Source organism: Macrobrachium nipponense, chromosome 42 (genome assembly GCF_015104395.2).
Source record: "Macrobrachium nipponense isolate FS-2020 chromosome 42, ASM1510439v2, whole genome shotgun sequence".
Lineage (NCBI taxonomy): Eukaryota > Metazoa > Arthropoda > Malacostraca > Decapoda > Palaemonidae > Macrobrachium > Macrobrachium nipponense.
The window spans coordinates 10,335,313-10,342,408 of NC_061103.1; positions in this window are offsets into that span (position 1 = coordinate 10,335,313).

A 7,096-nucleotide genomic window follows, 5' to 3' on the forward strand; every position below is an offset into this window, starting at 1 on the left:
TGATGATGAAGAACCTTTAGAAAAAAAATATATTGCTAGATTCCCTTAAAAAGAGATATAATAATGTCCAAGATTGCGAAATTTACAACATAAACAGTAGAAGAAGTAACGGAAAAACTCTCAGAATAGCAAAAATAAAATTTGACGGCCAAGAATTACCTTTAAAAATTAAAATTATGGGCCAAAGCAGAGAACTAAGACCGTACGTTCCAAAACCACTACAGTGCCAAAACTGTAGTAAATATGGACATACAAAGAAAAACTGCCGTAATACAGCGGTATGTGCATACTGTGGATCTGACAAACATTCCACACAGTGGAAGTGTGGTGAGCCAAAGTGTGTGAACTGCGGGCAAAATCACCATGCAAGATCTAAAGAGTGTTTGTATTATATATACAACACAGAATTAAAATTACTTCAAGAAAGAACAGGAATGCCCATAAAGGAAGCCAAGTTAGAATTAAAAGTCAGAGGAATGTATGATCCTGCTAGGAAACAAACGTTTTCTACTATAATTTCAAACAATGAGACAAAAATGGAAAAGGATAAGAATATTAAAACCCTAACAGAAAAAACGGAAGGAAAAATAATCACTTTGCATAAAGAGAACAGTACGTATAGCAAAAAACCAAGAAACGTGCACAAATATTTGTTCAAATTCTTTTGAGATATTAAAAGAAATAGAATCTTAAGATGATACATATATCACTGAAATGTTAGAAGAAAGTTATAATGAACTAGAAGCTAAAGATAAAAAGAGGCCCCTGGAGAGGACTCCGCCCAAAACCAAAAAACCAACAATCATTAGAGAATTGTGTGTTAAAGCAAAGACAAATTACCCAACGAAAGAGCACAAACCAAGAAATAAGAATATCCCATTGTCTCCTAAAATAGTAATAAAACCAATGGAAGCAACAACCCAGAACATCAAAGAAACAGCTCAGGAACAAACCATAGACAAAAATAATTACGTGATGGGAGAAGAGATTAGTCCATCACCAATAATAGGAGCAGCAAAAGCAAATGAAAAAAGAACACCACACAAAAACACATGTGGATGTAATAAATGTTTCATAGAATTATGCAACAAAAACAGAAATATAACAAAAGACAGTTTAACGAACACAATAAGAAATTTTATAAAATGTAGAAGTAGAGAGACTACTAGTTTGGACACTCACGGAAAAGGCTGTCTGTGCATTGGACATCTAATATCTTATAAAGAAAAACAAATAAATGTCGTAAATAAAATTTTAGAAAAAATGCAAATTGATGATCCACTAAAAGAAAATAGCACACTAACATAATATTTTCAACAATTACATTATACAATGGAACGTAAATGGCCTCCAGACCAGATTACATTTGGGAGAATTGCAACGATTACTTAAGGAATATGAACCTATGGTATTATGTTTGCAGCATGTCAATAAAACAATACCAACTTAGTATCTGCATCCAGAGAGGAAGAAGGAAATCTAGGTACTGCTATATATGTGCATAACAAAGTATGTTATGACAAAGTACTTATAAACTTTACTAACTTGCAAATACCAAGTATTAAAATACAAATAAAATATGATAATTATGTGATTTATAATTTATACAACCAACCAAATAAAAACTATGACATTGATAAACTTAAAGATTTATTAAACAATACAAAGGAGCCTACATTAATAGTAGGTGATTTTGATGCTCATAGCCCTATATGGGACTGTAATTGCACAAACTCAAATAAAGCAGGGAGTAAAATAGAAGATTTAATTGATTCAAACGCCATTTGCTGTATAAATGATGATGAAATATCCACATATTTTTCAAGAACACATGGGACATTATCCTCGGTGGACTTAACTCTATGTTCAACAAGCATAGTTGAGAGATTGGATTGGAATACAGTTGATGATTTGCACACCAGTGATCATTTTCCAATATTAATTTCCTTATTGCATAATAGTCCTGTAAAACATGTTCCTCATTATAACATTTTTAAAGCAGATTGGGAACAATATAAAAAGCATACTAAAAATATCCCACCATGTGAATATTTCAAAGACCACAATGAAACTAATAAATTTGTAGTTAGTTTCATTAAAAACGCTGCAGATAAATCAATACCAAAGACCAAACCCCATCCAACAAAACACAGAGTTCCATGGTGGTCTGATAGGCTAACAGAATTAATAAATACAAAACACTCAATAGGGAGACGATTAGATAATTTGAATAAAAAATTAACTAAAATAAATACAAAATTTCCAATATTAGAAGGAGCTTTGCAAAAAATGACTATATTATTGTTAGAAATTGATACTTTAAAACCTGTATATAACAAAATATCTGCAAAATTTAAAAAGGAAGTAATTCAAGGAAGAATAATTTCATGGAGGAAATATGTATCAGATCTCTCAAATAATACTCCCATACAAAAAATATGGGAAACATTCAGAAAAATAAATGGTACCCAAGTTAAACCACCTAGACATGCGATATTAAAAGATGGGAAGAGAATTCTTAATCCAAAAGAAATAAGCAATATAATAGGAGAAAACTTAGCAAATGTAAATAGTGATAAAAATTTGGATGAACACTTTCGCACAAAGAAAAATAGTATAGAATTAATAACAATAAATTTTGAAACAAGGGAAGATATATATTATAATAGAAAATTTGATATGGAAGAATTGGAATATGCTCTCATGAACAGCAATAAATCTGCTCCTGGAGGTGATAATATTTGTTTTGAGATGATATGCCACTTAGCACCTTTGGCAAAGTCATACTTATCACAATTTTATAATCATTTATGGCTTCAGAATTTATTTCCTGATGAATGGCGTGAAGCTATAATAATTCCTATCCCCAAACCTGGAAAGGATCCAAGCAATGTTAATAATTACAGACCAATATCTCTAACAAGTTGCCTATGTAAATTACTTGAAAAGATGGTGAATGCTCGACTAACATGGCACATTCGAGAAAATAAAATTTTGACTCCTACTCAATTTGGGTCGCAATGTAACAGGTCTACATTAGATTCTCTCTCTTTTCTAGAAGACCATATACGCAGAGGATTTGAACGAAAACAGGTAACTGTAGCTGTCTTTTTTGACATTGAAAAGGCTTATGATACTACATGGAGGTATCCTATATTAAAAACTTTACAAAACAACAACATCCGTGGACATTTACCCAAGTTCATCCAAAACTTTCTGACAAAGCGCAGTTTTCAAGTGAGAATTGATGATACATTGTCCAGAACATTTCCACTTGAAAATGGTGTTCCACAGGGAAGTGTCCTTAGTGGCACACTATTTACCCTTGCAATAAATGATATTAGTAAAATTTTACCTACTGGAATTAAAAGAAACCTTTATATGGATGATTTTGCCATCTATTATTCAGCATCTCGCATTAAACATGCAGAACGCATTATTAACAAAACTATAATAAAAATAGATGAATGGACATCATCTGTAGGATTTAAATTAGCCATACATAAGACACAAGCAATCGCTTTCTACAAAGATAAAAGGTGGATGAAAAATGAAGAAATAGATTTGAAAATCAGAAGTCATAATATACCAATTGGCCAAACTGCAAAATTCTTAGGATTAGTACTTGATACTCATTTAAACTGGAAAGCCCACATAGCATATGTGAAATCAAAATGCAAAAAAGCTTTAAATCTAATTAGAAAATTATCAAGTACTACATGGGGAGCAGATAGACAAACACTTACACTGCTATATAAAGCAAGAGTACTATCTATCATTGATTATGGCAGTGAAATATACGGCTCTGCTTCAAATACAACACTCAAATTATTAGACTCGGTTCACAATGAAGGCCTTAGAATATGCTCAGGAGCCTTTAGATCATCACCAACCTCTTCTTTACAGGTTGAATGTGGTGAACTACCTCTCTCTCTCCATAGAGAGTTAGTGACAATGAAGAGTGCCCTAAAGATTCCCCTAGTGATTCCCCAACAAAAAAACTATTTGAATTGCGTGATACATTTATTAACAATCATATACCACCTTTCCCAATAAGAGCTAGAAGACTGTTTGAGTCACTTAGTATGAATTCACAACGACCTTCAATAGTAAAATTACCGCCTCCATGGAATATGAATAAGATAAATATTTGTACTAACTTAAAATATTTATAAAAAAATTACTTGTATACTCCAGAACACCATAGACAACATACAATAGAGCACATAAGCCGAAAAGGTCGCCATTACGCAGTATATACGGATGGATCCAAATCAGAATACGGAGTGGGATATGCTGCAGTGTCCCAGGACAAAACACCAGTTCTCTCTTCCCAATGATGCTTCTGTATTTACAGCAGAGTTATGTGCAATAACATCGGCCATAGAAATAATCAAAGAACACCCCTTTAATAATTTTGTGATTTATAGCGACTCTAGAAGCGCTATAGAAGCCATTAAATGTTACAATCCCAGAAATAGTATTGTGCAACAGATTAAGTTTTTACTCCATAAATGATATAATAAGGGAAAAAATATTGAAATATGTTGGATCCCTGCCCATGTCGGAATAAAAGGAAACGAAGAAGCTGATAAAGCAGCCAAGGAAGCAGTCCACATGATGAGAACAAGTATAAACCTCCCTATTAGTGACTATATAGCTCATTTAAAAACAATCATTGTAAATAAATTTCAAAATATATGGAGAAAAGAATCTGAAAGTAATAAACTAAAACAAATAAAACCTGATGTTAAGAAATGGAGCTCCATATATCAGAGAGAGAGACACAACTAATCCTGACACGTCTACGTATAGGCCACACTCGTCTGACACATGGGCACTTGATGAGCAGCCCACGTGACCCTGCTCCAGAGTGCAAGGTGTTGATAACTGTTGGACACGTGTTGTGCGAGTGCCCAAGGTATGACCAGCAGAGGCTTTCAACTTTTGAAAATAAAAGAATAAAAGAAATTTTGTCAGAATCTTTCACATTTTCAGTGGTTCCGGTTTTAACGTTTCTAAAGAACTCTGATTTAATTAATAAAATATAATAACGATACAAAAACCTCAGAGCAATTAATGAATTTTAGATAAAATTTTTAAGATTTTATTGACCTGTTATTAATTTTAATACACCTTTTTAATAAGTATGTATGGAAACGTGAGTAAATGTATTTATTGCCTGTTTGAGTTCTAGTATGAAAGTCTGTGCCCCTGAGCAGTTTTATAATTTATTGTTTATTATGCTTCATGACCTATTTGGTCCCGGTTCCTGGCCTTTGGCCTAGACCTGGTATTTTATCTAATCCTTTGGGCCAGCCCTATGAGAGCTGAAAGTCAGCTCAGTGGTCTGGTTAAACTATTTTTATAATAATAATAATAATATCCATGATAGACATGTTGAGCAAAATATTCTTGTATCTTTTCTCATATCTTGCATTACTTCAGCACATTGCGGATGCGTTGGAATGTTGCATGCAGCACATTTTCTGATCAGGTTTTGTGGATTAACTATGCTATACCACACCTTACACAGTTTGCATGCTTTTGGCATTCTTTTTCCTATTGCATCAATTAGGATATTCACAATGTTCACCTTATTCATTTTCTTTGTCGGAATATGTTGATTTATGTATACTTTCTTTATGAGTCTCTTGACCACTTGCACTTTATTTGGAACTTCTTCAATTATTTTCAAGATGTTTTCTGTTGATTTGTTCCAGTTTGAAGGATCATATCCTTCTAATATATCTATGAATGCTTTTGCATCTTTTTGGTTATGGTTGTTGTTGATCTCACAGATGAGAAATGCCAGCTCCCTTCCTGCTACCTCATCATATTGCAAATCTGCTAAACACGCTAAATTTCGCCATTTTTTTCCACAGTTGGAACTTACTGCCATCTTGATCTGATTTATAGTATTTCACTTGATAATCTAACTTAGTAGATGCTTTATACTACTATTTTCACACTAGTCTTATCACCGATAGTTCACGAACACTTCTAGATAATTATAAATTTCCAGACAAATGTTAAACGCGTGATATCTGTTGATTAATCAAACTGTGCGCGGTAACGTCTCACCAAGGAAAATGGCACTGAGAGAGTCAGTGGTCGGGAAAGACAAGTCAATTGGAAGTAGCCAGTGTTATTGGGTATTTCTTGATTGATATTGAAACGTATTGTATGGTTGTTGTGCGTGTGTCTGTCTGGTGGTTGTTAAGCTGAAGAGGTTCGTTGTATACTTGATTATGTGTTTTGATGGTTTTGTGAGTTGCCTGTTGGAGACAGTGTTGGTGATTGTGGTTTGTTGTGCTGGTATAGAGTTGTTGTATGATTTGGTGTGTGGTTTTCGAGCTGTTGGTATTTGCTTGTGTAGTGATTGGGGTGTTGTCTTTTGAGTTGTTGTATGGTTTTGGTGCTTGTCTGTCTTGGGTAATGAAATTCAGTGGTTGTTGTGTCTCGACGACTAGCTTATATCCAGGGGACAGACAGTGTCTAGCCCTGAGTATCTGGAGTCTGAGGAGAGTACATGTGTTTGTGTTTTGTGTGGTCTGTGTTTTGGTAAGCCAATTGTTCAGCGTGTATTTCGTAGCGTGAAGAGGAAAGTGTGGCAGAGGGGAAAGTTCGTCAGTCGGAACGATCAAAGTAAGTGGGGGAGATCTTGTTGCTTTGCTTGTGACCCCACCGCAGTAATTTTATCTGCATTAAGCAGCTGATTGGACTTAGTCGGAAATGACTGCTTGAACAAATAATAATAATAATAAACAGCTTTATGCTTGAAGGAAGTGAGGCTCCAATCTGTGCTTGCTGTGACTGCCTGTTAACAGATGAACATATTCTGGTTTCTTGTCCAAAACCATATGGTGCTGCCTGCAAGAAATTTTTCATTCAGGGGAAACAACTTGCTTATACGCGATGGTCTGGGCCCTGGTGCCATAGGTGCGGATGGGCATCCCGTTTGCAAAATCCCTCCCCCACATAAGCTTAACCAATCCAGCTACCAAACTCACCTTCAGTCACATTTTCCTCTTTACACTACAGAATACACGCAGGACAATTGACCTACCTACACAAAGAAAAAAAAACACACACA